The following is a 9,792-nucleotide window of genomic DNA, read 5'->3' as shown; positions in this document are numbered from 1 at the left end:
TCCTGAAAGCAGAGAAGAAACCCAAACAGGACTCCAGTCAGCCAACAGGTGAAAAGGAGGAACCCAGACCCAGACCAGTGGTCATTCCATATGTTGAGGGAGTATCAGAGAAACTGAGACGTTTATTTTCTAAACATAACGTCCCAGTGGTTTTTAAACCCCAAAATACATTACGGCAAAGACTGGTTCATCCCAAAGATCCAGTCCCCCGGCACAAACAGAGCAATGTTGTGTATGCTGTTCAGTGTCAGGAGGGCTGTGATCAGTCTTACATCGGGGAAACAAAACAGCCACTGGCCAAAAGGATGGCCCAGCACAGAAGATCAACATCATCAGGCCAGGACTCTGCGGTCTACACTCATCTCCAGGCCAGCGGTCACTCTTTCAGGGATGAAGATGTTCACATCCTGGACAGAGAGGAACGATGGTTTGAGGGAGGAGTAAAGGAGGCCATCTTTGTGAAAAGAAATCGTCCATTGTTAAACAGGGGTGGAGGCCTCCGGGTTCAACTGTCCCCCTCTTACAATGCTGTGATTGCTAGTATCACTCAGCCCTCTGTGAGCAGTAAACAGCCATCAGTGTGCTAATGATCCATTGTTATGCTGATGGTCCTCCTTGAGCATGTGATCAGCTGGTTTTGGTTGTCAGCAGCAAAACTGGTTGATCCACCCTGAGACGGTGCTATTTAAGAGACTGAGCTGAAAACAGCACCTCAGACTGAGGAAGTCTCTCGGATGAGAGACGAAACGTTTCTACATTTTTTTGTTGATTTGCTTTGTTTTGTTTTTTTGAATGTCCAGAGGACCAGATTTAACTTTTTTACATTTTATAAAATGCTGCAGTTTATATATTCTTAGATGTAAATGTTTTTGGAAAAGTAAGGGAGTTATGCGATTTGTGTTGTGTTTTCAGCTGCCTGTAGTGCTGGGTGGGACATGTATTTGCATGCTTATTGCTGTGTGCCACTTTATGTCTTCTTTCAGCTTTTTCCTCTTCAGGAGTTGCCACAGAGAGTCATCCTCCTCAATCTTCCTCTGTCCTCTGCATCCTGTGTCCTCACTCCATCTACCTCCATGTCTTCTATAACTGCATCCACGTATCTTCCCTTTGTCTACACCGGTCTTGTTAGATGTCAGTACTGCATTTGATTCAACCACAATATTTTACTGCAGAGACTTTAATATGATATTGGGATTACAAGAACATCTCAAAAACGTTTTAAATCATATTTCTGATATATTCCAGTTTGTAAATGTAAACAATCTTCTTCATACAACGTTAGTCATGGAAAATCTTGGGAATGAATTTTGCAGTTTTGTCACTTTCTCTGGATGACATTAAATTTGGCCTCCAGTTCTAAAGTTAAAAACCTTGGTATTAGTTTTGATCAGGATAGGTTTTTTAACGCCCATATTAAAAATGTTACCAAAACCGTTTTCCTCCACCTGCATAATATCACTAAAAATAGAAAGATCTTGTCCAAAAATTATGCAGAAAAACTAGTCCGTGCAGTTATCGCATATAGGTTGGCCTATTGCAATTGTTTACCATCTGGGTGTCCACAAACTTCTTTAAAAAAAGTCTTCAGCTGATCCAAAATGCTGCTGCAAGAGTTTTAATGAGAGTTGATAGGAGAGATATCTCTTAAGTTGTATCTTCTCACCACTGACTCCCTGTCAAATTCAGAATATACTGACAAGAACCGGGTTTAGGGATTTGAACCAGATAACAGACAGCAAGAAGGTTTAAAAGATTTAATAAATTGCTTCTGGTGGAGGTTTTTGTCCTTTGGCTGGTACAATCTGAACAGAGAGCAGAATTCATGAGCAGGAGTTCTATTGTAATTTTCAGATTGTTCTGATGACAAGTCACCAACCTTCACAGACAGATGAAGCGATTCCTGGAAGGAGTTGGTTCTGGTGACGTCAGTATTGGTGAAGATGAGCCGTCTTTGAGACTGAGCTGAGAATTGAGCAGCAAGGAGGGAAATCCAAATTGCAGGTTCAGAGAAACAGTCAAGGTCAATACACGGGTGGTCAGAGATCCGAAGCCAAACTTGAGACACAATCCAAAAGTTGTGGTCGTTATAAAGGAAGTTGAGGTCGTTTCCATAAGCAGAGCAGATAATCCAAAACAGACAGGCAGTGAGCAAAGCGAGGAATCAGTGGAGCAGGCGTGAGGTCAAAACCAGGAAGACAAACGAGACTATGGCATGAATGTTGGACATTTAATCACTGTGATGCTTTTAATAATCTGGCACTGAGTAGAGTGACTGTGGGGTTCAAGTACAGGGAAAAACAGGTGAGCTGCATGAGGGCTGATTGCAGTGACTCGGCAGAGTGGGTGTGGTTAAGTGAGCAGAGCAGGAAGTGCTGCAGGATGGGTGATAGGCATTACAGAGACTTTGTAACATAAACCAGGGTATAAATGAAAAGAGAACATAGCAGGTTGGAGCAGAAACGTGACATACTGTAATATAAAATCTTACTTCTAACCTACAAAAGCTCTCAACAACTTAGCACCATCTTATATTACATGTCTTATGTTGGATTTCATATTTTTATACCTTTTTATATTTCCTATCAAGCATTCAAATGTCATGTTATACAAAGTGTGTGCATGTCTTTCTTCAAGAGTTGAACTATAGTTATAGAAAATGTTTACTAATTCTAACTATTTTACCTTTAAATATAATCTCACATTAGCTAATGATAATTTTACAAGTTCACATTTGATATATTACAAGCAATCAAACAAGCCAGGAGGCAGGTAAGATACTGACTAACTCAGGAGGGAAGAGTCCTTTGTTCTCTGAGCACATGGTGGCCTGGCCGCTCACACACACACACTGATTAACATAAATAAAAGCTAGAACACATTTCTTTAATTTAGACGTAATATAGTTTGACTAAGTAAAATCCCTCAGGTTCTCTCTTAGTAATAATTCATGATTAGATGCTCCACAACAGAGTGTTAACAGTCTAAACGCAGACAAGGAAACAAAGCGTCATATGATGTATCTGCCTTAAAGCAGAGAATCACCAGGTTCTGGGGGCCTTCAACAGACTTATTGATTAACACATACACATAAGGTAGGTAATAATTAATAGTGATTAATTATTTGTGTAGCAATCGTGACACACTAATTACCAATAAAGCAGACACACATTAACATGAACAAAGAACCTGATTTTAGAGAGACCAGGGTTTCATAAAACTTATCTCTGGAATGCAGTAAGAAAGGACATTGAGGGGGCGGGCTAGACCCGTAACTATAGCAACCCCAGAACCAATCAGAAAGCTAGCCTTCTCAAACTTTGATAAAAGCCAGAAATAACACACGCCCAGCGAGCATTTCCGGGAGAGCACACCGAGAGGGTTCGTTCTTTTAATGCTCCAAATATATGCATATATTTAACAAATGTAAATGTTTGTCTCTGAATATCTGTAACTCCTGTTTGTCAAATAAATCTTTTGAACTAAGGTGACCGTCTCAGCTGTCTTGAACATGATTGTGGAAGAAGCCACAACACTTATTAAAACATATTTTCTGACAGATCACTTCACTCTCAAACTGCAGATTTACTTGTGGTTCCTACAGTTTCCAAAAGCGGAATGGGAGGCAGAGCTTTCAGTGATCAGGCTCCTCTCATGTGGAACCAACTTCCAGTTTCTGTCCATGAAGCTGACATATTGTCTACTTTTAAGATTTGGCTCAAGTTTTTCTTTTTTGATAAATCCTATTGTTAGGGTTGGCTTGGGTTTCCTGAGCTATCCTGTAGTTATGCTGCTATAGGCTTAGACTGCTGGAGGACATACTGACCACATTTATTCACTATGCTACTGTTTTTACTTGCTCTGCTCAACCTGTTTTGTATTTGTATTTTTTTTTCTATCCTTGTCATGTGTTTTTGTCTTTCTTCCAACAGGGGATACACCTGCATCTACATCTGGACCTCTCATTCTGTGTTCGTTTGTTTCTCCTTCCTGTCCTCTCAAACACAGATGGCTGCTTGTCCTGAGCCTGGTTCTGCTGGAGGTTTCTTCCTGTTAAAAGGGAGTTTTTTGTAGTTTTTTTCCCCCCACTGTTGCCTTTGATCTTGTTCAGGATAGAGACTGCAAGGAAGTGAAGATGCAATGAGTCTGCTGCCTTCCTTCCTTATTTTTAAGAAGAGCTTCTATTTTTGGACAACTATCACCGAGCATGGCAGTAATAGAGAACTTTACCAATTGACTTTTGTATGTATGTGAATGTTTTTGTACAGTGCCCTGAGACAACTTCGGTTGTGATTTGGCGCTATATAAATAAACTGAATTGAAATATCTGGGTACTTTGTAAATTTTTACAGTTATAAGTATTATTGCGGTTTTTAAGTTTGCATGTGGTAGTCTTAAATTACATTTTTTCCAAACCATATCAGTTGTAAAAGTAAAATGATTACTTTCTGCAAGTTTTCTTAAAATCCATCCCGTTGTTCAAGGTAATTTTCTGTTTTTCTTAAGAATGCTCTCCTACCCACATCTTTATGGCTTGAGACTTTTCTAAAAAATAATGAATGTACCGTTACACTACATGTCCCAGTTTTATAAATTTATTGTTTTATTTTTATTTGGCTTTGAGCAATCTAAGATTTAGCCCTATTCACATTGTACTTTAGTTCACCAATTTAACACAAACTTAGAAAAAAAAGTAAAACTGAATTAACTTTGTCATTTAGTAACCACCTTCATGTAACGATCTCAGGGAACCCAGATTGCTACGAGACTCGGAACGAGACAAGACTCCACAGGTAAAGATTTAACAGTGGTTTTTTTTATATACAAGTGAAGATATTTACAAGTGGTCCTCTGGAACCCCTGGGGAGCAAGGATAAGGTCATGTGGGTTTGGACTTAAGGGTTGAATCTTACAGTTGGTATTTTTGATTTCTCTTACAGGTTGGATGTTTATGGTGAAGCAGTGAGGTGAATCCAAACAGAGTCCAGAGAAGCATGAGTTGGCATGGCAGGCAAGTGGTTGGAGGGTAAGGCACGGGGATGAGGAACAGAACCAAGGCAAACAAAGACTGGAAGGGACCCAGGGAGGCAGGATGACTGGAAACACAGAAAGTAAGGTAAGTAACCAGACTGAGGAAGTCTCTCGGATGAGAGACGAAACATTTCTACATTTTTTGTTGTTTTGCTTTGTTTTGTTTTTTTGAATGTCCAGAGGACCAGATTTAACTTTTTTAGATAAGGTAAGTAACTCTCTTCATATATCAAGATACAGGCCGGAGGCATAAATACCATGGGGAGATACAATGCTCCAGCAAAGAGTAGCACTCGACTGCAGCCTAAAGTAGTGGAGGATCTCATCAGGGAGATGGCCGACAGCAGGTGGCAATTAGTGGCCATGTTGGAGAGAGGAGCTGTAGACGGTGGTACTCTTACACCTTATCTGAATTTGGGGTAATATTTTTTTTACGATCTGTGTTTTACTGTTGATTTTTTTTTTTTTTTTTTTTTTTGTAGTTTTGTTATTAGTAGTAGTAGTTTTGTATGTTTAGTGATAGTTTGTTTCATTTGGTGTTTCATTGTTTTCAGTTCCCCTGTATGGTTCCATGTCACTATAGCCTACATGCTTTAACCAACCACACACAGACGGTATGATTTGTATCGGTCGTTTTTTTTTTTTAAGGACTTATGTGAAAAAAGTTTGTTACAATTTCACAAAGTTTTTTTATGTTACACAAGTTTACAGTAACTTGTCAGTTATTGCTTAAACCCCATGGATACTTTTACAATGTTATTGTTTGGTGCAATTTAATGTAAACAATTTCTAAAGCATTTTTTTGTGTTTTCTTCTGTATGTCTAAGTTGCCATGTAAATTGTTACTTAAGCACTAATAAATGCTAACGCAGACCTTTGGGCGTGTGATTCTGGAGTGATTAATGTGTACTATAAAAGCAAAACAAAGGACTGGATAAAAAGCTCAACCATTATTACATTAATATGCTAATAATATCTATCTGGGGAATGTGGTGTTAAAGTGCTTTAGCAATCATATAAGCAATAAGATGGTGACCATGGCAACACAATATGCATGATGTGTATATAAAGTTTAATGACATTCAAACAAAGAGATTAAGAAACTAATATTTTTAGCTAGGTCTGCATTAATTTCAGCTATATCTCTGTGTGAATTAGATAATATTCCTTTGAACTTGTGAAGAATGTACAGGTCAAAAATAAAGTTGGGACATAGTGCACTTCACCTAAATATAAAACAATACCTTGTAGAAGTTTTGTTAAATTTTGTCCCATGGTTTTCATGACATTTTGTTAAAAGACAAACAAATGTAACAGGCGCACACAGCCAGGAAAAACACTGTTACTTGCCGTTTGCACGTCAGTGACAGGTGATTAAAAAAAGCATTTTGATAAATAAAATGAACTAAGTTAGATGATACTCTAGTTTCTAATCAATTTCAAAGGACCTGCCTTGTATGAAACAGCTCTTCTTGATGTTCAGATCAAACGCCTTTTTGTTGACCAGATGTTTACTATGTTATATTTTTAAATTCACTGTTACTTTTTTAAAGATTGTTAAATGTGGCGACAAAGATCACAATGTACCAAACACTTCCTGTCATACTCGCCTAACTGCCATGCTCAGTGATAGTTGTCCAAAAATAGAAGCTCTTCTTAAAAATAATTTTGAAAAATAGCTTGGGGGGCCTTGAAGGAGCTGTAGTCACTATCTTGCTGTGAACAGTTGCTCCCCAGGCAGGTTTGCCTTGGTAGGACAAAATGCTCTTGGTTTTCTGCAGAAGAAAGTGACAAAGTTGTTGCGTTGTTTGTCACTGGTTGGTTACGGCAGCATGTGGCTGCTAAAGAATTTCAGCATGCATATCTCCAAAGAGTATTTTATATGTCAACAAACGTACATTTTGCCACTTTTAAATAAATCTCAAGTAAAAATGTGTTACAATTTGTTTCCTTTTTCACATATTATGAATGTGTAAAGTATGCATAGATGAAAAGAATAGCCCAGTCTATTGTTAAGTGATACTTATAGTGATAAATCATTGTCAATAGTTAATACTTATGACATCAGTCATATGTGTGGAAATAAAGGGCAGAAGTCTTCCTCCAGGTCAGGATAATTACTAACCAGGACAATGGTAGATTTCTTGTTTGTTTGTTTGCAGATGTATCAAAGAACGCTTTTCATAAATAGCACATCAAGCAAAGAACTCTACATTAGTGTAAGAGTACCACTGACTGCAGCTCCTCGTCCAAGATGGCCACTGCTAATTAACAACAGCTGTCGGCCATCACCCTGATGAGGACCTCCTTTACATACGGCTGCAGTCCAGTGATACTCTTCACTGGAGTGTTAGTCATCAATGGTATTTGTGCCTCCAACCTGTACATTTACTGTTAGTAAATTTGCTTACCAGCTCTTTCTTGTATTCAGTGATCCAGTCTCCTCGGTCCTGGTTCCCTCGGTTAGTGATGAGCAAATGAAGCTTTTATGAAGCATTGAACCAGATGGGCCAATTGCTTCAAAAATAGCTTCATTTGTTGAAGCTTCAGTTACAGTGACCTCTTGTGGCACTTGGCAATGCTGCTGTCAAATTAGGCATTATGCTTTTGGTGGCACACACCAAAGAACTTCAGTGACTAGCGTTAAAGAAACTACTGCGGTAAAAAAATTTTTTTTTTTAATTCATCAACTTTCTATGTTATCTAGTTTGAAAATGTATTCATGCTTACATGTTTTTGAATAAAGATTGATAAATGTGCATTGAAGAAATTTTATAAAAATGTTGCAATGGTATTGTGCTTGTGTAACTATGGCAGAGTCAGAGTTTTTATCATTCTTAAAAATAACAATGAAATGACATCTCCAGCATCTCCATGTTTGGCGCTGAAGTGTCTAATCATAGAGGAGGTATCAAGATGCTTCAGTTCAGTTGAACACACCAAACACTGCACCTGCAGAAATACACTAATGTAAATAAATTAATTTGAGCCCATACTGATATATGATTATTAAAATCACATACATCATTTTACTGTAATTACATTAAATACATGGGTTAATGGGTTAGATAATATCTTCACTGCTGAACATTACTATAACTTTTTTGACATTTAAATTCCAAAACCACCTTATCATGAGCAGAATGAAGTGTTCCCACATGTTAAAACAACCTCTTTTCCTGGCTGGTTCCATAATTACTCAATTTCAACTAACGACGGCAAAAACGCACCTACTCTCCAACACATTGCAAACTTTTTAGAGCTATTTCATAGTGTTGAGCGCTCTCATTTCAAAAAGGTCTCAACCTGTCACCTGTCAGAATCGAGACGATGCGGTGCCAGGGAATCAGCTGTTTGGACCGCGAACCAGTCAAGAGATTCATTTCAACAACAAAACAGTTTGTTTCGGACGTCACGTGTCACATGACTTTTTCCGCACCAAAACAGGCTCCGAGACCAGACTATCCCTTTACCATCCTGTCTGTGCAGTGGTCATGTTGTGATTTTCAGCATCAAAGAGGTCTTTATTTTCTCTTCAAATCCCAACGTTACTGCTCTGGTATGTGACCCACATTCAGAACACCCCACACAATTAGCTTATGTCAAAACTCTCATACACTTTAAGAATTGCAGACGTGGAAAAAATAAAATTTTGCTAACAAGAAAACACTCCCATCTATTAGTGCCATAGAATGAAACCTAATTCAAAATATTTTGTATTTTTTCCTCACCTTTTCATTGTTTATGATGGACAATAATCAGCACAGCATGGATGCTATTCAAAGTCCCTCCTGGCAGTTGAAGATGAGACTACTTCAGTCTTATTAAATATGTACTTTTGCCTTTAATTAGAAACTATTTGTTTTCAAGTACAGCCTCCCCCCTGCTGTGGTTGTGGGGTGCACCTGTTTTCAGTGGTTGTAAGGAGAGCGACTGACTGGGTGGAAGCAAATAGACTGTCAACACTCACAGGGACCTTCCATTAGACTGTCTCTTTCAGCAGCACATCCCCGAGGCTGTGAAGCATTTTGCTCTCTTACTGCTGCACAATGTCTCCTTCTTTTTCAGTCGAGCCTCTTCACCTTCTGCAGCACTGTCTGCCGTTTTAATCACACACTTCAGTTTAATTTCCAAAGTACCATACTTTCTGCTCGTCATTTGTAGCAATAAACAAGAATTTATTAGAAACTAAATGAAAAGTTCCATCAACTAAATAAGGTTTTTCTTTATTAAAATGAACAAAAGAATAAAAAAAACTGGAGACAGCACTGTACTCTGTATGTTCTTCAGGTGTTTGGTGAAATTTATTGGGCATATAAGTGCAGGATACTTCAGGCTTCAAGTTCTGGGCAGTCAAAAAGATTTAATGCAGCTGAAATGCATTTTTTTTTATTATTTTGCCTTCAACAAAATCAATCACAGCCAAACAGGAATAGTTTGGCTGAAAAAGGTCACACCTTGAGAAGATTCTGACCTCCCAAAAAGGAGAGCAAAGTTTCTGCATGGATCATTTTCACTTACTGTTTTTTTTTAATCTTCCACTGCTGAAGGCAATAATGTTTTTAAATATGTTCATTCAAAATTTCACAGTGTCAACAAATCCCAAAAAAGTTGGGACAAGTAGCAATAAGTGGCTGGAAAAAGGAAATTGACCATATAATGAACAGCTGGAAGACCAATTAACACTAATTAGGTCAATTGACAACACGACTGGGTATAAAAAGAGCTTCTCTGAGTATCAGTGTCTCTCAGAAGCCAAGATGG

This window comes from Nematolebias whitei, chromosome 7 (assembly GCF_014905685.2).
Source record: "Nematolebias whitei isolate Nwh7 chromosome 7, NemWhi1, whole genome shotgun sequence".
In the NCBI taxonomy this organism is placed as follows: Eukaryota; Metazoa; Chordata; class Actinopteri; order Cyprinodontiformes; family Rivulidae; genus Nematolebias; species Nematolebias whitei.
This window is presented reverse-complemented; position numbering follows the sequence as displayed.